Source organism: Microtus pennsylvanicus, chromosome 2 (genome assembly GCF_037038515.1).
Source record: "Microtus pennsylvanicus isolate mMicPen1 chromosome 2, mMicPen1.hap1, whole genome shotgun sequence".
In the NCBI taxonomy this organism is placed as follows: domain Eukaryota; kingdom Metazoa; phylum Chordata; class Mammalia; order Rodentia; family Cricetidae; genus Microtus; species Microtus pennsylvanicus.
Window position 1 is genome coordinate 21,351,234 of NC_134580.1, and position 23,732 is coordinate 21,374,965.

General features: G+C 44.0%; 2 protein-coding genes and 1 pseudogene across 2 annotated transcripts in view; 2 read left to right on the forward strand and 1 right to left on the reverse strand.

Moving 5' to 3' along the window:
• Gxylt1 (glucoside xylosyltransferase 1) overlaps nucleotides 1-23,732 on the reverse strand; it is an 817,907-nt gene that overhangs the window by 586,441 nt on the left and 207,734 nt on the right. The gene's annotated exons all lie outside the window — the stretch shown is intronic.
• LOC142844726 (large ribosomal subunit protein eL34-like) overlaps nucleotides 1-23,732 on the forward strand; it is a 254,994-nt gene that overhangs the window by 111,269 nt on the left and 119,993 nt on the right. The gene's annotated exons all lie outside the window — the stretch shown is intronic.
• The window catches only part of LOC142844085 (SH2B adapter protein 1 pseudogene), a 50,192-nt pseudogene continuing 30,419 nt past the window's right edge, over nucleotides 3,960-23,732 (forward strand).

Below are 23,732 nucleotides of genomic sequence, written 5' to 3' on the forward strand. Positions count from 1 at the left end.
GGAAGTCCTTCTGTATAAGGTTGCTTTTAGTGGATAATGAATAAAGCTATTTTGGGCCAATAGTTTAGTCATATTCCTTGCTATCTCTTACATATTGAATTAACCCATTTCTTTTAATCTGTGTATCGCCACATGGTTGTGGCTTACCAGGAAAGGTTCTGGCATCTGTCTCCTTTTAGCAGCTATATGGTGTTACCTTGACTCTGCCTACTTATTCTCTCTGTCTCTGTTCTGATTTCCCGCCTGGCTTTACTCTGCTAAGCCACTGACCAAAAAAGCTTTATTTGTTATCTAATAAAAACAGCACACATACAAAAGGATCTCCCACATCAAAGTACTTTAAATAGTCAGGTATCTTTTAGATCTTTGTATGTTGCAACTAGAAATCAATTGCAGGAAAAATTAAAGAAACTACAAATATATATCAAGACTGAATCACACACTTTCAATGACCAGTGTGTCACTTGAAATTGGGGAAGAAATTAGAGAGTTCCTAGAATCAAACAACTATGATTACAACCTATCAGAACCTTTGGGATACCTCTGAGACAATTCTATTAGCAAGTTTTATTGCTTAGGGTGCTTACATAAAATATCATGGGGGGATCTCAAGGAACGGGGACTGGAGCATAGTGGGTATGAAGGGAGAAAGAACAGTAATGGAGGAAGAAGGATGAAGTGGAGTGGGAAATAGGAGACAGGGTAGAGGAAGGAGGGAGATGATTAATGCTAAAGACCTTTGGAAATACCATATGTAAACCTACTACAGCAGATACCTAAAATATATGCTTATATTAAAAGAGTTTAAGTAGTGTTGTCCTATAAAAAGGGATCGAAGGACAATATTTCTTTCAGATAATAGATGCTATCAAGAAGAGGAGAAGGAGGAGGAGGAACAGCATCAGCAGCAACAGTGGTGGCAGTAGCAGAAGCACAGGAACAGGTATAATTAATTTCCTCATGCTCCCTGAATCAAGTATGCAGTTTACTTCGCAAAAGGGTCTTACCCATCAAGTTGTGGAGGGTAACCAAGATCAATAGCAATCAATAGTCTATCATGTTTGGAGAGGATATCCTATGGGATTCTACCAACCAACAGCTTAGGAAGAAGATATCCAGCATGGCAGTTCTAGAAAAAGAGAAAGCAGGGGAAAAAAAAGAAAAAAAAAACCCTCATTGGTGAAGGAAAAAAGTAACTCTCAGCAAGTCTACCAAATGTCAAGAACAACGAGTGAGAGAGCAAAGGAAGGGCAGCCTCCTAGACACACCCTTATGGAGTTTCACAGTTGGGCATAACCCAAAGTCCCAAATGCTGCCTGAGACAGAAGTAGATGAAGGATATCACATTAACTTAATGTTCTCATTCAGATGAGAAGATAAAATGTCAAGATAAGGTTTTCCTCACATTGACAAAAAGGTGGTCCAACTTCAGAAGTCTGCAATTCTCAGTGTTTGATTGATTGGCTGTCTTTGGTGGTGGTGGCTCGCTAGCTATTGTCTGGTGGTGACTAGCTAGTTGGCTGGTTTCGGTGGTGGTGGCTGGCTGGCTGTTGTTGGTTGTTGGTGACTAGTTGGCTGGTTTTGGTAGTGGTGGTGGTGGCTGGCTGGCTGTTGTTGGTTGTTGGTGATTAGTTGGCTGGTTTTGGTGGTGGTGGCTGGCTGGCTGTTGTTCCTTGGCGGAGGCTAGTTGGTTGGTTTTGATGGTGCTGGTGGCTGACTGTTGTTTTGCTCTGCTTTGCTTTGTTCTACTTTGTCTGCCGATGCTATCAGTTTCCTTCCTCTTCCTGGTATAGAGCAACACTCCCTCCTCTTGGCTCCAGTGACACTGGGAGTGGCTCTCCTAGAAGGCTCCTGCAATGCCATGTCACTTCCCCCAGGCATGTTCTCCAAACTGGACTCCTAGGAAAAGAGTACTGTGTGAGTTATCCATGCACCCTCAGCCCCTGGTACTCTATCTAAAGCAGGGCGCACCTTCATAAATGCTGACTGGGGGAGATGCATGGATGAACAGAACTTTTTTTTATAAGCGATTGAGAACAACTGATTGTTTTCAATAAAAGTGAGAAGAATCTGCAATCTGTGCTTGAAACTGCTTTCAATGGAGATTGGAGGCAAATTGTAAGATTGTGTCATTGTAAAAGCTAATGCTACGGCTGGCAAGGTTTCACTACATGGTGTTACTGTATGTCAAGGGATGTGATTTAAATAGAGGCACGCCGTCGTGTATAATAACAAGCCAAGGCCTCTTACTCTTAGGCAGGAGGTTGATTACAAGTATGCTCGGTATCATTTCCTTCTGCACAGAGCTGTGGTTTATCCCGAAGCCCTGTCTTCATTCCCACCATGGGACATGTGTCATTTAAGCTTCGCAACTTCCAAAAACCTATTCCATGACAACAGACTGCGACTTCCCGGGAAAGGCCTTGAGGCACTCATTGGAGGGCTGCTGTGCCGTAATCGGTGCGTTCTGAAGTGATGCAGAAGCCACGGGTTGGATGCTTTGTGCATTTCCCCGCAGAGGGGTCATTAGGAAGCGTTTTTTTAAAAGCAACTCTGTCGGTGCCAACTACATCGGCTGCACAGCGGCTTAGGAAGCTGCTTTCACCCCCACACGCTGTACAGATAAGAGAACAGAACATGGGAGATGACAGCAGAGCTGTCGACAAAGTTTTAATACGAACGACTGGCACCTATGGAAAATCCATCAGGATCCTGGCTAAATACTTCATACACATGAATTTTCTCACCGAGTTCGGGCCGCAAATCCACGAAGCAGGCATATTCCATTAAGCTCCATCCTTACAAACCACAATTAGGTGAGCTAAACTTCTGGCTTCAAGTCATATGACTTACAGATGATAGAACTGACATTCACCACATTTTTGTGCCTCTCACCCCTCTGCCTTTTGCAGGCTTCATGACACTACCCTGGCAGCTGCTGTTGCCACAAGAGGCTGCCTCAAACATGGAGCCGAAACCAAGCCAACGCTCTATCCCGTCCATTGCTCATTTAAGAAAATTCCTGGCACGTGCCGTGGCTCCAAAGCTTCCTTTCCTTCTTTCTCACCATATGTGCCTCTCCCTTTCAGAGCCAAGAGTTCCCGGATGTTCTTCAAGTTAAGGTTCTCCTTTCAGGATGGTCAGGATGGCTGCGAGAAGAGCTCAGCTCAGTCAACCCTAGGGGTCCGAATTGGCAGAAGGCCACCAAAGAAACGTCTAGAGCTGGTTCACGCTGGCATTCGGCAGGGAAACCACTAACCAGGCCCTGCTGAGACCTACCGGGACCACTCAGACCTGCCCCTCATAGTGATTTTTATGATATTCCTTTTGCTTAAAACACCCACTGTCTGCTCCTAAGAGTCACAGGCAAATGACTACTAGAACAATGGTGATTTCCCACTTGTATAAATATTTTCCTTTAAAAAATCCTCTAATGGGAGAAAATACATACGTCCCCGAAGCAGAGAGGCCAATTAATAGAGCACTAACTACTGTCTGAAGACATTTCAAGTGTACAAAGTGGCACAGCGTGACCTGATTGGCAGAATATTCCTAAACAGTGAGGAAGAAACTTTGAATCAGAACCATGAAGTATTAGGCAAGGTCCAATGGTGTCAGAAGGACAAGCAGGTCATACACTAGGACATAAAGCAAGTCTTACAACACGTAGAAAGGCTGAAGGATTCTATCTGACCATGATGCAATAAAACTAGAAATCAACATTGTTATTCTTAAAATGCTCAGGGAGCAGCAGCGAGCTCCGGCGGATCCCCAGCGGAGGGAGGGGGGGACAGCAGCAAAGTTCCCAATGACAGGGGACCACACGTCCCGACAATGGCAGGCATGTGTAAGCAGACCCATAGACACAAAAAAATAGCCATAAAACATTTATTGAGGGAGAGACAGAGACAGAGACACGTGCACACGCCAAGGGAACAGAAAGGGAAGAAAGGGGTGAGATGGCGGCGGGAAGGTCAGAGGTAATGGGAGTGGGCGTGGCTTGTCCCCCAAAGAGACCGGAAACCACAACAAGCATCACAAGAAACTATAGAATATACACAAAGTCCAGGAAAGAGCGATTCACCAAAGAATGATGACCAAATCAACAAAGGAATGAAGAGGGGGGGAATAAACTATTCCTAGAATCAAATAAAAATAAAATAAATTATTCCCACAACCAAACATGCCTAGTGAAGGGAGATGGTAGTGTGGTGCCAAAGGGCACTCATGTTTCCCAGCAAGGGATTCCACACTATCCTGGTAATTTGTGGGACCACTTCACAGGAAAAAGGAGAGCCAGAGAGGGCTACCCAGTTATCCATATACTTCTTGCCTTCTGTTTAAACCTCAACTCCATCACAGGGCCCCAAAGAAGGACTTGAGAAGTCCTTATTCCTCTTCACAATGCAGCCATATTGAATCTCCTTTCTGTATGTTTCATTGGTACTTGTTTCACCAGCTGGTGAACTGAGGAGAGGTGGCTGAACCTAGCTGGTTAGGGCCACCAGGATCCAGGCTCTGGCCCAAACAACCCCTAGGACACCAATAGTTAAAATAGCTGTCACAGAGTCAGTGCTGTGGTGTCCCGTGTCCACTTTTGACTGTGGCAGTAGGTGGCAAAACTCCTGCTCTTTTGGAAGGCCAGCAGTCCTCCGGGACTTTGATACAAGGTAATTGCCCATGGCTGGTGGGAATTTTCTTCAGGTCTATCATTTTAATGAAGTCAAATGGAAATGATCCCATGTAATGAAAATATTGGTTCCAGTCAAACAACTTCAGGACTATCCTTCTTCCCCTTTGTCAGGCATTCTACAGATTCAGAGGAGTGTTTATATTTAAAGAGATGAGGGAAAGGTGCCCTGGCCAGCGACTCACAGCGTTTCCTGTCTATCGCCACTTCCAGTTGCCCATAGATAGCAAAACGGTTCTTTTCAAAGTGTTTTTTTCCAACATGCCAATAAGGAGAGACTTATTTCATATCTTGCCCTCATATATTTCCCATTTTATTTATGAATGCAGGCAGTGACCCACTAAATTGATTTTTGTAACCCCACAAATGGTTTGCATAGTCTGTACCCTGCATTTTTGAAGTTATTGGAACAGAGCGTGGGAGAAATTTTTAGGAACTCCTAACATCCAGTCATTGTTCTACCCTCTGGCTTATAAGGAAAGGATCCTGTTCCTAATTCTCACCCCTCTCCTCCAAGAGAGATTGGTGTGGTTCCAGGACCCCGCAGAAGATTATCCAGCAAGAAGAATGTGACTGGGTCAGAGTTAACCGGAATGGGAGTGCCCTCTGGGAAGGGATGAGGTGCAAAAGGGGACACCTTGGTCTCCAGGAAGCTCTCTAAGTAATTGCCCTGTGCATTCCTCTCTGCTAGGACAAATTCTATGTGGCTATTTCACACATTAGTTTTGAAATACAAAAACAGAATGCAAGTAGGTGGGGGAAAGTCTTTCTACCCTCTTGTGTATGGGGTTCTTCTCTGAGCTAACTGAGGGTTCTTAGCTATCAGCAAATCCTCCCGCCTGGGAAAAATTCTAGTCAAGAATGTAGCCTTTCTTAAGTTTCTGCCCTACCTCCCACCCCAGCCCTCAGACTCAAAAGCGGCATGGATAGTGTGATTGGTGTGCAGTGTGGATGGTGTGGTCGATGTGCAGTGTGGATGGTGTGGTCGGTGTGCAGTGTGGATGGTGTGACTGGTGTGCAGTGTGGATGGTGTCGTTGGTGTGCAGTGTGGATGGTGTGACTGGTGTGCAGTGTGGATGGTATGGTCGCTGTGCAGTGTGGATGGTGCGACTGCTGTGCAGTGTGGATGGTGTGACTGGTGTGCAGTGTGGATGGTGTGACGGGTGTGCAGTGTGGATGGTGTGATCGGTGTGCAGTGTGGATGGTGTGACTGGTGTGCAGTGTGGATGGTGTGGTTGGTGTGTAGTGTGGATGGTGTGACTGGTGTGCAGTGTGGATGGTGTGGTTGGTGTGTAGTGTGGATGGTGTGACTGGTGTGCAGTGTGGATAGTGTGACTGGTGTGCAGTGTGGATGGTGTGACTGGTGTGCAGTGTGGATGGTTTGACTGGTGTGCAGTGTGGATGGTGTGATCAGTGTGCAGTGTGGATGGTGTGACTGGTGTGCAGTGTGGATGGTGTGACTGGTGTGCAGTGTGGATGGTGTGGTTGGTGTGTAGTGTGGATGGTGTGACTGGTGTGCAGTGTGGATGGTGTGGTTGGTGTGCAGTGTGGATGGTGTGACTGGTGTGCAGTGTGGATAGTGTGACTGGTGTGCAGTGTGGATGGTGTGACTGGTGTGCAGTGTGGATGGTTTGACTGGTGTGCAGTGTGGATGGTGTGATCAGTGTGCAGTGTGGATGGTGTGACTGGTGTGCAGTGTGGATGGTGTGACTGGTGTGCAGTGTGGATGGTGTGACTGGTGTGCAGTGTGGATGGTGTGACTGGTGTGCAGTGTAGATGGTGTGACTGGTGTGCAGTGTGGATGGTGTGACTGGTGTGCAGTGTGGATGGTGTGACTGGTGTGCAGTGTGGATGGTGTGGTCGGTGTGCAGTGTGGATGGTGTGACTGCTGTGCAGTGTGGATGGTGTGACTGGTGTGTAGTGTGGATGGTGTGTTCGGTGTGTAGTGTGGATGGTGTGGTCGGGGTGCAGTGTGGATGGTGTGGTCGGTGTGCAGTGTGGATGTGTGACTGGTGTGCAGTGTGGATGGTGTGACTGGTGTGTAGTGTGGATGGTGTGGTTGGTGTGCAGTGTGGATGGTGTGGTCGGTGTGCAGTGTGGATGGTGTGGTTGGTGTGCAGTGTGGATGGTGTGGTTGGAGTGTAGTGTGGATGGTGTGACTGGTGTGCAGTGTGGATGGTGTGACTGGTGTGCAGTGTGGATGGTGTGACTGGTGTGCAGTGTGGATGGTGTGACTGGTGTGCAGTGTGGATGGTGTGACTGGTGTGCAGTGTGGATGGTGTGACTGGTGTGCAGTGTGGATGGTGTGGTTGGTGTGTAGTGTGGATGGTGTGACGGGTGTGCAGTGTGGATGGTGTGGTCGATGTGCAGTGTGGATGGTGTGGTCGGTGTGCAGTGTGGATGGTGTGATTGGTGTGCAGTGTGGATGGTGTGACTGGTGTGCAGTGTGGATGGTGTGACTGGTGTGCAGTGTGGATGGTGTGACTGGTGTGCAGTGTGGATGGTGTGACTGGTGTGCAGTGTGGATGGTGTGACTGGTGTGCAGTGTGGATGGTGTGACTGGTGTCCAGTGTGGATGGTGTGACTGGTGTGTATTGTGGATGGTGTGTTCGGTGTGTAGTGTGGATGGTGTGGTCGGGTGCAGTGTGGATGGTGTGGTCGCTGTGCAGTGTGGATGGTGTGACTGGTGTGCAGTGTGGATGGTGTGACTGGTGTGCAGTGTGGATGGTGTGCAGTGTGGATGGTGTGACTGGTGTGCAGTGTAGATGGTGTGACTGGTGTGCAGTGTGGATGGTGTGACTGGTGTGCAGTGTGGATGGTGTGACTGGTGTGCAGTATGGATGGTGTGACTGGTATGCAGTGTGGATGGTGTGACTGGTGTGCAGTGTGGATGGTATGGTCGCTGTGCAGTGTGGATGGCGTGACTGGTGTGCAGTGTGGATGGTGTGACTGGTGTGCAGTGTGGATGGTGTGGTCGGTGTGCAGTGTGGATGGTGTGACTGGTGTGCTGTGTGGATGTTGTGGTCGGTGTGCAGTGTGGATGGTGTGACTGGTGTGCAGTGTGGATGGTGTGACTGGTGTGCAGTGTGGATGGTGTGACTGGTGTGTAGTGTGGATGGTGTGACTGGTGTGCAGTGTGGATGGTGTGACTGGTGTGCAGTGTGGATGGTGTGACTGGTGTGTATTGTGGATGGTGTGTTCGGTGTGTAGTGTGGATGGTGTGGTCGGGTGCAGTGTGGATGGTGTGGTCGGTGTGCAGTGTGGATGGTGTGACTGGTGTGCAGTGTGGATGGTGTGACTGGTGTGTAGTGTGGATGGTGTGGTTGGTGTGTAGTGTGGATGGTGTGGTCGGGGTGCAGTGTGACTGGTGTGCAGTGTGGATGGTGTGACTGGTGTGCAGTGTGGATGGTGTGACTGGTGTGCAGTGTGGATGGTGTGACTGGTGTGCAGTGTGGATGTTGTGACTGGTGTGCAGTGTGGATGGTGTGACTGGTGTGCAGTGTGGATGGTGTGACTGGTGTGCAGTGTGGATGGTGTGACTGGTGTGCAGTGTGGATGGTGTGACTGGTGTGCAGTGTGGATGGTGTGACTGGTGTGCAGTGTGGATGGTGTGATCAGTGTGCAGTGTGGATGGTGTGACTGGTGTGCAGTGTGGATGTTGTGGTCAGTGTGCAGTGTGGATGGTGTGACTGGTGTGCATTGTGGATGGTGTGACTGGTGTGCAGTGTGGATGGTGTGACTGGTGTGCAGTGTGGATGGTGTGACTGGTATGCAGTGTGGATAGTGTGGTCGGTGTGCAGTGTGGATGGTGTGACTGGTGTGCAGTGTGGATGGTGTGACTGGTGTGCAGTGTGGATGGTGTGACTGGTGTGCAGTGTGGATAGTGTGGTCGGTGTGCAGTGTGGATGGTGTGACTGGTGTGCAGTGTGGATGGTGTGACTGGTGTGCAGTGTGGATGGTGTGACTGGTGTGCAGTGTGGATGGTGTGACTTGTGTGCAGTGTGGATGGTGTGACTGGTGTGCAGTGTGGATGGTGTGGTTGGTGTGTAGTGTGGATGGTGTGACTGGTGTGCAGTGTGGATGGTGTGACTGGTGTGCAGTGTGGATGGTGTGACTGGTGTGCAGTGTGGATGGTGTGACTGGTGTGCAGTGTGGATGGTGTGACTGGTGTGCAGTGTGGATGGTGTGACTGGTGTGCAGTGTGGTTGGTGTGGTTGGTGTGCAGTGTGGATGGTGTGGTTGGTGTGTAGTGTGGATGGTGTGACGGGTGTGCAGTGTGGATGGTGTGGTTGGTGTGCAGTGTGGATGGTGTGACTGGTGTGTAGTGTGGATGGTGTGACGGGTGTGCAGTGTGGATGGTGTGGTTGGTGTGCAGTGTGGATGGTGTGGTCGGTGTGCAGTGTGGATGGTGTGGTCGGTGCATATGGACCCGAGAAATAATTTTGCAATCATCCTCTGTTTCATGTTTAGTGAAGAGAGTGATCACCTTTGGTCAACATCAATGTGAAGAAAGAAAAAAATGAAAAGGATGTTGTATCCCTACAACCTGATGTTTGTGATGTTTCAGTTCGTGATGTATATCTAAAACTCAAAGATGCGTAGGAAATCTGTTAGTCTGTCCTATCTCTATTGACATAGGCAAATTTGAGAGAACTATTCAAGGTCAAATACTATTCAATATTACCTGATTCTGAATATTGGTATCTCTTTGACTCTAATCTCTCCTTAGCAGGAAATGTAAAACTCAGAATGGTATGGTTGCCTCTTTCTGCCTCACTAAACAACCAATAGTGCGTGGTTTTGAAAGTGTACCAACTAAACAGCTGTTGTGCCAGTACAAACGAGTGAAAAACATGTGTGGCTCCTGAGTGTGTTCGAGGTAGAATCAAAACCAGCGGATCCCAGGGATAACTCCTCCCCGTGTTCATCATGGCACTACTCCAATAAGCAAATTACGGAATCGGACTAGACATCTCCATCACACAGGCAACTTTGGAGGGATGCTGCATTATCCAAACCACAGTGAGAACAGGTGGAAGACAGAGCAACTTTGGAGGGATGCTGCATTATCCAAACCACAGTAAGAACAAGTGGAAGACAGAGCAGCTGTTGGCACCACGAAAGCACAACTAAGCCAGGGACCCAGCACCTCTGGCCATTTATTGGACCAGGACCCAGTGCCCCTCGGAGCTCTGCAATAAAGCTATGTTAGAGAACCCAATTCTATCTTTGTTCTTTTCCACACAGAATCTCGAGGTGTAGAGGCAGAAGACTAGCAGCCAAGGCTGATGTCACAGTTCCCTCGGTAACTGAAATCATCACAACCACTGATGACACTGAACCAAGCCCCAGCGGACCAGACTCACTGCCTCTGAACAAAGCTAATCTGAACAGATACCACTAATCGTCAAGGAACAACTTTCAACCTTAAACTCCCGAGACAAATATGTATGTGACCAGAGGTCAAGGGCCTCGCTCTCAATTACTAAGGGTGCTGGGATTCTTCATTTTTAATCATCTGTTTTATCATCACTGCATTGCCTTGGCATCTCACATATTTTTTATGCGTTCATACAGATCTCTATCAAGTGTGAGAAGTGTGCTTCTCTGGGTCCCTGGGGGATTAATGAGAAGCCTCTGTCCTCTCCGGAAAGCTTTCATGTGTGGGCCACTTGACCATTCATGTCATCAAAGCATTTCAAAGGCCAGGTTCATAATTCACACCAAAGCAAGAGTTGATCCAAAGAACCCATTCAAGAAAGAAAGGCTTCTAACAACAATGGTCAAAACCTCTTTCCAAAATCTACACAGGATGGGAAATCTTAAATAGCCTCACAAACGACTCTGTGCTTATTAAGTGAAGGCTAAAGATAAAAGGACTGGAAGAGAAGCTCCATCCATCCGTCTAGATGCTCGGGCTTTGCTCTCACAGCTCAAAGGCCAGTTTCTTGCTAGGTGTACTTTAACAGCGGAGTGACGCCTCACCCTGAAAAGACAGCGTGGTGGTTTCAAATTGATCAATTGTATGCACGAATTGGTACCTGACTGCATTAAATCACTGCTTGAATGCAAGCTCAGGAGTGGGCTTTAGCATAAAATTCCCAGCAATCAGGGCCGCCAAAAAAGGGAACTGTCAGGGACAGAAATTTTGTCCTTCAAATAAATAAAGGAATCGTAGTGAAATAGGCTGTCTTATTTCTTCCCTGACTTATTGCTGCCTAATGATGTCGCCTATAGCCTGGATTTTTCACACTTAATGTTTTGATGAGAATTCTCTCTGTTTAGCAGGTTGATGTAGCTAACTAGGGGAACACGATTTGTTTTTTTTTTTTTAAGAGTGCATTATTGGTTTCAGAGTTAGAGATGCAGATAGTTTTAGGTCTGCAAGCAGTCTTTCTGCTTTCCTGGTGAGATCTACAACCTTCTTTAGGAGCAAATTACTCCCATAATAAATAAAAAAAAAAATTCCTTGTAACTCCTACAAACCTAGCAGTCATGCAGTTTGCTGGGTCTGCCTGCCTCTCTGAGTCTTACGCAACCTTCCCTTTGCCTTTTGCCTGTCTCTCTTGTGTGCTGGCCAGAACCTAAATGTGCTTTTACTGATGCTTTGGGCCTCCCACTCTTTCTCTGAAGCTTCCCCTGCCCTCCATGTGGCTGTCTGTCCTCTACTTGTCTGACCTCGAGCTAGAATAGCAGGAGGTTTTCTCCTCACTTCTCCATTCTCCTCCTCTGGGCAGCTGCTGAGATTTATAGCTTGTCTACCCTGGGGCACTTTTCTTTAAACTCTGAGAAATTGTCCTTGTGCTTCTGTTTGGGTCTGTTCTTAAACTATGTTATTAATGAGTCTAAGAACACTGAGAGAGGATCCAATTTCCCCTTTATTATCTGGTCTCAAAGGGACTTCCCAAGAGTCTAGTACCATATTTGGTGACCAGAACAGGGATATTAAAGAATTGTCTCTAAAGACACAATTGGTCGGCACCTTTATCTGTCTTGCCCTGGGGCTAGAAGATGCTTGAATGGTACTTTGTCTCTCCATGAAAAAGGAATAATTCTCATTATTGCAATATCTCTTTTTTTTTTCCATGTTGTTTTTCTGTGTCTATGACTGACTGATGGCCATGTGGTAGGGAGCTAAATCTTGCTGTTTAATTCCCTATCATATCTCTCTCTGGACATAGGATTCTCTTCTTTCCCTCAAAGAACCTGGGAGACTTTGGATCAGGTTTAGAGGAAGGGAAACAGATAAGAGCGGCTCAGTGTGGTAAGGGCAGACCTTGCTCTAAACCTCAAGGGGAGGCTGCCGTGTAGCTCACTTGGTAAAGTACCACACAGAGTGACTAAGGTTTTTAAATCAGGATTAACTATTTTCAACAAGTTGGTTTCTATGGGACTTCAATCCTCACTCTCATGGAGGGTCAGATTGATTTAGGTCCAGAGCATGCTCAGGACAGACAAAGTGGATCTCTCCTTCCCCATTTCTCTGTGTGGTCACACAGTAACAGCGCCACCTATAGGTGATGGGCACACTGTCCCATCCCCCTCCCTGGTTTTCATAAGATGCTTTCCCAGCAAGTAACAGGTTGTACCTGTTGATGGGAGCCAAGGACAGCTCAAGACAAAATCCAGGTGATATTATGTGTTCCCAGTTATAACTGGTGGTAAGACATACGGGTTCCCCTCCCTTGGGTTAAGATTGTGGATTTCTTTTTTTTGTGTCTGTGCTTCGCTTTTGGGGGATTTACAGCCCTAGGCCACAGGCACTCTCTCCTGCTATTTCCATGCTAAGCTGAATGGAGTTTTTTGTTTGTTTGCTTGTTTTTTTAAGTATGGCACTTGGTACACAGACTTCCCAGTTCCTCCTCTAAGGTCTAACCTGATTCCTCCTGTGCCACCACCACCCACTCGTTACTGAGTAATGAATGGGTCAAAGGAGAAATCAAGAAAGAGAAATCAATAGCCGTAACTAAATGAAAACATAACAAAACCATGGGGAAAGTGGCCAGTAGTCCTATGAGGGCTTTTTAAAGCTCCAAGTGCCTAAGTTAGAAAATCAGAAAGGCCATAAATGAATGGCTTAGTGATAAAACTCAAAAAAGTTATAAAAACAAGAACAAATCAAATCCAAACCTAGATGATAAGGAATAATAAAAAAAAACAGAGCAGAGATATCAATGAGATAGAAACAAAGAAAACAAGCAAAGAATCAATTCATTTAAGAGTGGTTCTTTGAGAAGATAAACAAGACCCTTAGCTCAACTAACCAGAGAGAAAACCCAACTTAACTGAATCAGAAATAGAGAAACATTATAAAAGGCACCAAAGAAATTCAGAATATCGTAAGGAAATCTTTTAAAAACGTATTCTCCAGTAAACTGGAAAACCTAAAAGAAGTGGATTATCCATTGAATTCAAAGAAGATTCAAAACTGCAAAAAGAGATGGATCGTTTCCAAACTCTCTGTACATAGCCTGTCTAACTCTAATATTAAACTAGGTATAGACACAACAAATAAAGAAAACTACAGGCTAATATCCCTGAAAGACACGGACTCAAAAATGCTCAGCAAAATACTTGCAAACAGAATACAGACATACATCAAAAAGATTACATACCATAGCTGGGCGGTGGTGGCACATGCCTTTAATCCCAGTACTCAAGAGGCAGAAGCAGGTGGATCTCTGTGAGTTCAAGGCCAGCCTGGTCTACAAGAACAAGTTCCAGGACAGGCTCCAAAGCTACAGAGAAACCCTGTCTCGAAAAACCAAAAAAAAAAAAAAATCAAAGAAAAAAGGATTATATATCATGAGCCGGGCAAAGGCTTAGAGATTGACACACACGCATACACACAGAGACAGAGACATGGATTATCCTTGAAACAAGAATGACAACTTGAATCAAGAACACCAACTTTATTGTGTTCCAAGGCAGCTTATTAGGGTCTCCTTGACCAATAGCCATGCCCCAACTGTCAGCTGCAAGCTCACCAGAAACCACTCCCCTGTCCCATGCTCAGAGCAGCTGCAAACACAGGAAAACAAGTTGTTTACAGGAAATTCAGGGCCTGGGGGTCCACAGTCCTCATCAAAACCTAGGAATAAAACTAACCCAGAAACTGAAAAGCATCTACAATGAATACTTTTAAGCTCTGAATAAAAACATAAAGCATTAGAAAATAGAAAGACATCCCATGTTCATTGGTTGGTCAAATTAATATTGTAAAAATGACCATTTTGCCAAAAGCTATTTAGAGGTTCAATGCCCTCCCACTCAAAATCCTGATCTAATTCTTTACAGAAATAGACTAACAACCCTAAAATTCATATGAGACCACAAAAGACCCCAGATAGCCAACAAAAGAACAATGCTGGAGCGATTATAACTCTAGATCTTAAGATCCAGACAGATTCATAATAATAACCAAAATATTACACTGACTCAAAAACAGACAATAGAATAAAATCAAAGACCCAAGCACAAGCAAATATAACCTCAGCCACTTAATATTTAACAAAGATGACAGAAACATAAGCTGGTGAAAAAAAAAACATCTTCAACAATAGTGTTTTGAAAACTGGGTGTCTGCATGCAAAAGAATAAAATTAGACCCATATTGATCTTCTTGAACAAAAACTAACTCCACATGGGTCAAAGGCCTAAACGTGAAACATGAAACAGTATAACTACTGGAGCAAAACATAAGCAGTGCCCTGGATCATAACAAGAGTAGAAAGGAACTTCCTGAATACGACTCCATTGGCTCAACAACTAACAATGGGTCTTCATTATACAAAACAAAACAAAAAGCTTCTGTGCAGCTAAAAAACAAATCAGCTAGGGAAAAAAGAGGCCCACAGAATGAATGGAAGGAAATATTTGCCAGCTACATTTGACAGAAGGCAAGTACCCACAATAGTTAAAGGACTTAAAAACAAAGAGTCAAAAAGGGGGGGGGGGCTGTTCAAAAATAGACACGGTAGTTGAAAAGAGTTCTCAAAAGAATTGGGAAAAAATGGCTAAGAAATATCTCAAAATATTCACCACCCCTAGAAACTAGAGAAAAGCAAATCAAAACAACTTTGAGATTTCACCTTACTCTGGTCAGAAGAAGGAAATCATACATGAATGAGTTTTGAGAACTGTGTGTTAAGTGAAAGAAACCAGGACTAGAAAGGTAAATCCAGTCTTCCATTCATCTTATTCAGAAGCTAAAAAATCGTTAACTCGTAGAGGCAGAGAGTAAGTAGATTGGGACTTTCCCAAAGCTTAAGGGAAGGCTCTGAAGAAATGTCTGCCAAAGGATATAAAATAGGAATTAAACAAAAGGGGTAAGTTCAATATATTTATTACACAGTATGGTAACTCTAGTTGATTGTAATGTATTGTATACTCATATATCAATTACTTTGATTCATCTACTCTACAGTACACACACACACATACATACACACACACACACACACATATATATTAAATGTACTATGGAACTCTCTCTATATATATACACAATTTTGTTCATTGTAATACATGTTTTAAATTTTCTCCTTCACTATTTACATTAACATAAGTTGTTGTTCTTTCTAGAAGACTGACAATTACTATGAATCTTACCTGCTACACACAGCTCACCTACATTACACCTGAAACATGAAAACAAATTACAGTCTTCTTTATGAATTAAAATCTAAAATGTCAATGATAGAGTATTTTGGAAAAGGGAAATTTAAATCCACTTGAAAAACACAGATCTACAGAGGGGTGTTTAGAATTCTAATACTAAATAATTTCTAAATTGTAAGTATTTCTTCAAATTGAACAAGGTCGTGTGACCCCATCAGCCATCAACAGTGTGTGTGTGGTAGGAAGCATGACCACAGACAGCATCATGAGTTGAAAGTTGTACTCATTCCTCAACTCTTCAAATACTTGCAGATCCTGCTCGCTTAGTGACCAGCTGACCAATCACATTCCCCATCCATGTGAGGACTCCTGAGCTCAGAATCCGGCTCTGGAATTTGCCCCCACTAGGATGGAGTCTTCCCACTCATCACTGAAGTGGTTGGCCAGCTTCTAGTCACTATCCTGTGCCAAAAAATCTGCTTCAGCCAAGCGTAAAGTAATATTTCCATAAACCTGAATTTAGACTGTTTAAAGAATTGGTGTTTTCTGACATAATCACATCTTACAATAACATTTTGGTTCAAAAATAGTTCTATTTCCTTATGAAATGATGAAGACTAAAGATGGATATCTGAACAAGATTCTCATATAATTATCTGACAAAGCACCATGCTGGGAACTATAGATTTTCCTAGCTGGAGAAATCGCTAGGACTTGGAGCCACTGATTTGGCAAACACTGCCCCCCATTGCAATGAGCTATGCTTCCTGCCGTTACCTACACTGAATTCTCTGGGGACCAAGACACTTAGGAAGTGAAATTTCTATTAAATAGAGGAATTTTAGTAGAGTTCTATAAAGACAACGATTAGAGTCCCTGGTTGCAAAGACTGAGAGATGGCCAAAGGGGAGAGGTGAGGAACTAGCAATGCCCAGAAGTGGAATGTTGCTCTCGTGGAGGAATACTCCCACCGCAGTCTCTGCCCAGTAGCATTGCAGCCTTTAATTCTCCTCTTCCTCTTCCTCCTCTTCCTCCTTCTCCTTCTCCCTCCTGTGATCTCATTTCTAAGTAATTTGTCTTCAGTAGAGGACACACCAAAGAAGAATGATCCAATTCAGATCACTGTTACCCATCCCCACAATGAAGCTAAACTTACCTCATCCAGACTTCTTCCTGACAGATGCTAACTAGGTCTGGCCACTTTCCCGTCATCCCAGCAAACCACTCATGCTCAGGAGATGCAAGGCATAGTTCTAAGCCCATGAACAGAAGTATGCATTTGCAGCAATTTTTCTTGGTTAGTTTCTTAATTATTGTCTCAATAATAGTTGAACAGTACGTGAGCTAGACAGTATGTTGGGGGGAAAGCAGGTAGAATACAAATTCCCTGCTCACAAAGGGCTTCTAAATATCTAGAAACTGGTTTTATGTCCTTGTACTAAAGTAAATAATAGTAGTAATAGTAGTAGTAGTTAACAGTTTGAACAATAGAGCTTGGAGAAATGGCTCAGCAGTTAGCAGCTCTTGATACTCTTCTAGAGGACCAGAGATCAGTTCCTAACACCCATGGCCAGTAACTCACAACCATCTGTAGCTCCAGCTCCCGGAGATCCAAAGCTCTCTTCTGGCCTCCATAAGCACATGCATTCACTTGCACATGGCCACCCACATCTTAAAACATAAGAAAAGCCTAGACTACATTCGGCAAGTATGGACTCAGTAAACATGCATTCTCATCTCTTCAGTAAACACAACACATTAGCCAAGGTTTGAAGATGGTCGAGAAATCTGTGGGAAGGATCAACAAGAGTGTTTAAATGTTAGGTGACAGACAGCATCCTTCTTCCAGTCCAGGTCTTGATCATAGATAACTGAAGAGAGCACTCACAGGGATGCAGAGCTCAGAAGCAGAAATATGCTGAAATCATCCTGATGTGATTGTGTTCTACGTCTAAGAAACAGGGAGGGGGGCAGAATAAGGAACGACATCCATGGTGGACATCTGCTCTTTCATCTCTAAACTTTACATTTGGTCAGGGTGAAAACGCATCATTAGTCTGCCATGATCCAGAAGACAGAAACAGAATATAAATACACACAGGTTCTGTGCTCTATCTGAACAATTAACAAAGTAGAGGGCATGTAGAAGGAGGGGCTAAGCTGAGGCTAGAGGAGGCCCAGCAGAGATCTGTGACAAGGACCTCGTCTCTGAGTCAGAAGATACACAGCATGACCTACATTCGCAATAGTAAAAAAATCTGGGCAGAGGTACCTGAATAATTAAAACAACTTACATCATATGCAAAACAACTTCAATATGAAGGGTATTTGTGGATAATATTAGCTGTTTTAATGCTTCAGGCTCTGTGCGTGTGTGTCTTATGTCTCTCTGTGTGTCTATCTCTCTCCATCTCTCTGTGTCTCTGTCTCGTGCGTGTGTGTGTGTTGTGTCTGTGTGTCTATCCTCTCCATCTCTCTGTGTCTCTGTCTCGTGCGTGTGTGTGTGTTGTGTCTGTGTGTCTATCTCTCTCCATCTCTCTGTGACTCTCTGTCTCGTGTGTGTGTGTGTGTGTTTCCACCTCCCAGCTCTAGAATTACATGCGAATGCTGCTCCACCTGACCTTTTTTTTAATGAATGCTGAGGAGCCGAACTCAAGTTCTCACATTTGCCTGTCAAGTGTTCCACCAGCTGAGCCATTTCCCAGCCCTCAAGGGCACTGAAAATTTATAGTTATGAACAGAACTGGCCTTGTAAATATCGTCACCAAGGGCGCCTTAGAGAGTATGTCTACACAAAGGGAGCGCAGGCCTGGGAAAATTCATTACAGTGTTTTCTTTTTATGAAACAGATATTTGTTAGTTTTTCCTTTAATCACAGAGACTTTGGAATTAATCATTTCGTTGGGAGCTTGGTAACTAACTACAGCCAAGCAGCCACCTAAATGAGAAATTTGATTTTGCTCAGCATTATCCTGCCCCTCATATCAGTGATACACCTCACCAAATGGGAAGACAGCCCCTCGCATGGTTAGTCTACATGGCAGAATTTCTCCGCAACCAACTGTTCTTCTAAGGTTGGTACTCCAAAGCACTCTGGGAGATTTGCAGCTCTAACACTTGCCAGCAGCGCCTAAGCCTTCATGCCAGTCAGCCAACAGAACAGTACTAGAAAACCCAAGTGTCTGAGTTTTTACTTTGCTAGTCAAGCTTTTACTTTCCAGTTTAAATTGATATTCCCACATGGTAAATATTGGTCCCCTTGTTTTGCTTCGTTATCTGCCCTCCCCACTCTTGGGGGAAGGGCTTTTTCCTCATCTGAAGACCCCTTGAACAAATATTCATATACTGGTCCAAAACTAAACCGCATGGCTCACAACATGCATTCATATTAGAGTATTAGCTGTGAAGTAAAGGATAGCTATGCTACAATCCACAGACCCAGAGAGATGAGGTGACAGGGATGGTTCAAGGGGGAAGTGTCCAGATCTCCCCAGGAAGGGGAAATAAAAGAGAGTTCCTGGGTGGACTGTGGATGAGTGGGAATGGGAACATGAATGAATGATCATGTTTTGGGGGAGAAGGGGGAGAGAACTGAAAGAGACTACTGGATGTGGGGGCGTATTTCAGAGTTAGGTAAAAACCTGGCACAAGGGAATCTCCCAGGAATCTACAAGGATGACCCCAGCTAAGATGTCTAGCAATAGCAGATACATCTCCTCTTGTTACAAGGAGGGCCCCTTTGTTCCTCCCAGCCACCCGGCTGGCTTAGCCCCCAAAATAACCACACAGAAAGTGTATTCATTAAAACACTGCTTGGCCCCTTAGCTCTAGCTTTTTATTGACTAATTCTTACATCTTAATTTAACCCATTTCTATTCATCTGTGTATCGCCACGTGACTGTGGCTTAACGGCAAGATTATAACTGGCATCCATCTCAGGCAGAAGATCCATGGCTTCTCTGACTCTGCCCTTCTTCCTAGCATTCAGTTCTGTCTTCTCTGCCTACCTAAGTTCTGCCCTATCCGGCCCAAAGCAGTTTCTTTGTTCATTAACCAATAAAAGCAACACATGAACGGAAGAACCTTTTACACCATTCTCTGATCAAACAGGACTTCAATTGGGAGAAGTGGGAAATCAACCCAGCCACACAACCTTTGACCTACAGTCTGTCCTGCCTATGGGATGTGCTAGGGTAATGGTGGCCTAGAGATTAAGGGAGTGGCCAACCAATGAGCAGCCTAGCGTAAAGCCCATGCCAGGTGAGTGAGCCCACCCCTGACACTGCCTAGAGCACCAGGACCCACAAGCTGGATGATCCAGGAAAGAACTAAACCTGCTCAGAGGAAAAATAAATGTCAATATAATGATGCTGAATCATATCCTTCTATCCTCATAGACTGGTATCTAGCCCAGTCATCATCAGAGAGGCTTCATCCAGCAACTGAAGGAAACAGATGCAGAGACCCAGAGCTCTAGGAATCCTGCAGAAGGCAAGAAGGGATTGTACGAGCCAGAGGGGTCAAGGACACCACAAGAAAACCCAAAGAATCAATGAACTTGGGCTCACAGTGACTCACAGAGACTGAACCAACAACCAGGGAGCCTGCATGAGACTGACCTAGGCACTCGATATGCATGTGACAGTTATCTAGACTGGTCCTCTTGTAGGACTCCTTGCAGTGGGAGCAAAGGCTATCTCTGACTCATTTACTGGCTTTTGGGACCCTACTCATACTGGGTCACCTTCCCCAGACTTAATACATGGGGAGGTACTTTGTCTTACTACAACTTGATCTGTCATGCTTTGTGGATCCATGGGAGACCTGTTTTTTTCCTAAACAGGAGGAATGGAGGAGTGGACGGCGAGGGAGGAACAAATGGGGAATTTGGGAAAGGACTGGGAGGGGATGAGGGATGGGAAACTGTGGCAGGATATAAAATAAACAAACAAATAAATAATAAAGTCATTGAGTTAAAGGCCCTGTTCAACTTCGTTTCATCCTATTTTATGCACATATTTAAGGCTAAGTCTCTGTAAACACTGCCTGCCTAAACCTTGCAGATGATAATACACAATGTTTTCAATGGTGTTTTAGACATGCCGAAATTTTAATTGATGTATTTTCTTTGAGCCAAGAGTTATTTAGAAAATAATATTATAATTTCTAACAATAAAAGACTTTTGTGCATCACACACACATGCATGAACGGACAGAGAGAAAGAAAGAGAGACAGAGAGAGACAGAGAGACAGAGACAGAAATAGAGACACAAAGGGAGAGAGACAGAGAGAAAGAGAGAGGCGGAGAGATAGACAGAAAGACAAACAGAGAAAGAGAGTTGTTTATTCCTTTTTCCATTCATTTAGTTTATCATAATTGCTTTTGTCAATTTTTGTTGGTCCAAGGACAGTTGAAAATAAAATATGTTGTTTATATATGTGGCATGGATTCTTACACAAATATATGCGGATATAAAACACACATTTATTGTCACTGACATTAATATGCATATAGCAATTTGATCTACTTAACAGTTTATTAAAGTCTCCTGTATTCTTCCTGGCTAATTTTGATTTTCAAGAGTCTGTAGAGCACTCCGTAGGAGAGACGGTAGTGCTGCTGCTGTTGCTAAAGATGAACATTTATCCATCGCCCACTCTGTACCAGAAAATAGGTCATGTCCTTGACTGCTGTGTCTCGTCACTCCGCCAGTAGCACATACCTGTACGCACTCAAATTTTCTCTAAACTGCTCTAATGCCTCCAAATTAATTCCCCAACTTGGCTTTGTCTGATTCAAATCTCTATTCACCGTGATCAGGCAGTGAAGCCATGGTTTAAAAACATCAAGCCGTGTTTTTCAGGCAACACAGCTTTAGCTTCATGGATACAGGAAACTTTATTTTTTTTAAAAGAAAAACCAAGGAAATTCTTTGTGTAGACCCAAGCTGTAAATACACTAGCTGACTGGTAGAATGAAAGATTAATGCGTTACCACAAGCAGTATAATATTGCATTTTTTAAAAAGAAAATGCATAGTTATAACTATTTAGGTAGTATGAATTACTTGGGTGATTTATAACATAAAATAAACACAATTAACAATAGAAGCTCCTTTCTATAGTTCTCCTCACCCTGTGGCTACCTAATGCCAATATTTGGTGGGCACCCTTATTATTTAGACATATATGTACTTATGTCAGCTAGCAATGCTCGTATGCTAAAAAGAAAGTTCCCTAGTTCTACTTAATGTGTCTCCAGTATGGATGTAGATCTATGATTGTTTATTGAATGGCTCTTTAGTTAATAGATATTTATGCCCAGTGTCTCACTTTCTATAAATGGTAGTGCAGTAAATATTTGGGGAGCTGAACAAATTCCATGCAAACTCGGGAGGACTTGGGTTGAGGAAAGTTTCAACTACGTTCAATTGTAGCCAGAGGCCATATGTGTCAGAGGAGAGCTATGGATGTGGCCCAACATATTTGTAGATGGCATTGTCCTGTTACAATATCAAAAGGCTGGACAATGCTGGAAATATAGTTCAACAGACCCCATTTCATCCCCCCTTTTCTTCCATCTTTCAGAACAGATTTCCTCCTTTCACAGCTAGTCCACTTCACTAATCACAGCCAAGGCGTCTCCTGTTCCTTCACCCCACCAGGGAACAGAGACTGCTTCTACTCTGATTGCTAAACCAACATCCAAGACTCTGATTCGATTAGTTTAGACTGTGTGCCCATTTCTGCATCAGTGCCCAGGGAGTTTCTTCATTGGCTTCGGGAATATGCAGTCCTGTGGTGCCGTGATGGAGGCCCCCTACCCAGGTGAATTCTGATTGCCAAACAGAAATAACATCCAGTTGATATGAGTGTCCACCAAAGAGCATTATTCATTTCAATAGATCAACATCAAATTACCTTCCAGAAAGACTGCCTGATTTACACTACCACCAACCATGTGTGAAAGTGGCTGCTTCTCAATATTCCCACCAATGTTTCCTAATGTTTCTATTTTATTCATAGTTATCTAATTTCATGTTTATATGTGTCTCTTCTTGTGTTGATTGGCCTTTGGTATCGCTCCTGTAAATTGCCGATTTATAGCCTCTCCACATATTTTTGAATGATTTATAGAAGCCCCATATACACTCCACACAAATAATCAATCAACCATTAAACCTGCGTGAAATTTTCTCAGCGTGTTACACGTCTTTTAACTTTATCGTGATTTTTATTGCGCAGAGACAATTTTTAATTTTTATGAGGTTTTATACGTCAATCATTTCCTCGTATGACTCCTGGCACTTATGTTCCATTAAGGAAGCCTTTTAGACTTTTAGTTTTGTGAACACAGGCTGCATTATGGTCTCCTGGACACTTCCAAGCTCCTTTTGCATTCCGCTGCTTGTCTGAAGTTTATTTGTATGGCTAAAAGAATGTAACAGTCTGCTCTTTCTGTGTCTGAATCAAGAGCTAATTTTCCAGCATCTTACTGTCTAGCTATATTTTCCCATGAGTTTGAAAGCTACCTTCTTCATAACCTATACTTACACAGATGCTCCACAAATCTGTTCTGCTTTCTATTGGGTTCACCGCCACTACTGTCTACCACACTGTTGGTTGTTTCTTAGCATATAAACAAAGGGCTCATTATGACATCATCATACATAAATGCATGTGTTCATATTCACATCCTTCTATGTTTTACTGACCCCCACCAGTCCCCTTTCTTTTCCCAAATCATCCTCCTTCTGCTTTCATATAATATATATTCATATAATATATATTAATCATTATTCCAGATATTTAAAACACATGACATTTGTTTGTGTGAGTCTTACTAGATTTTCTTGATGTGATCACCCCCAGTTTCACTATTTTTCTACAAATATCACAATTTCATTTTTTATTGATACTACATAATACTCTCCATTGTGTATATGTATCATATTTTCATCACTTTTCCATCTATAATGTAGATGTAGGCTCTATGTTGAGTCTAAATCTTTGGCATTGTTACCAGCGCCATAAAGCATGGTATGAAAACATGGGTATGCACGTGTGTTTGTGGTATGAAGACTTAGATTCCTCAGAGTTTATAAGCAGGAGTAGTATAGCTCAATCACATGACAGTTCTACTTTTAGTTTAATGTCTCCAGACTGTACTCAAGACAGAACTCGTTACCACAGCGCCTAAGACTTGGCGTATTTGTGATTACGTCCCAGCTTTCTCAGACACTTTGTAGCTCTCATTTTAGATTTTGGTGAAGCCCAATGGAGGCAATACCAAACAGACAGGATTCTGCAACACAGCTTCACTGTTCCATTTCTTCTTCCCAGAATGCCCTAATCTCCCTTCCCTGTTCACCGCTTAGCACACAGCTCAGTCAACGCTATGGCAACCAGGTTCTTAACTCCA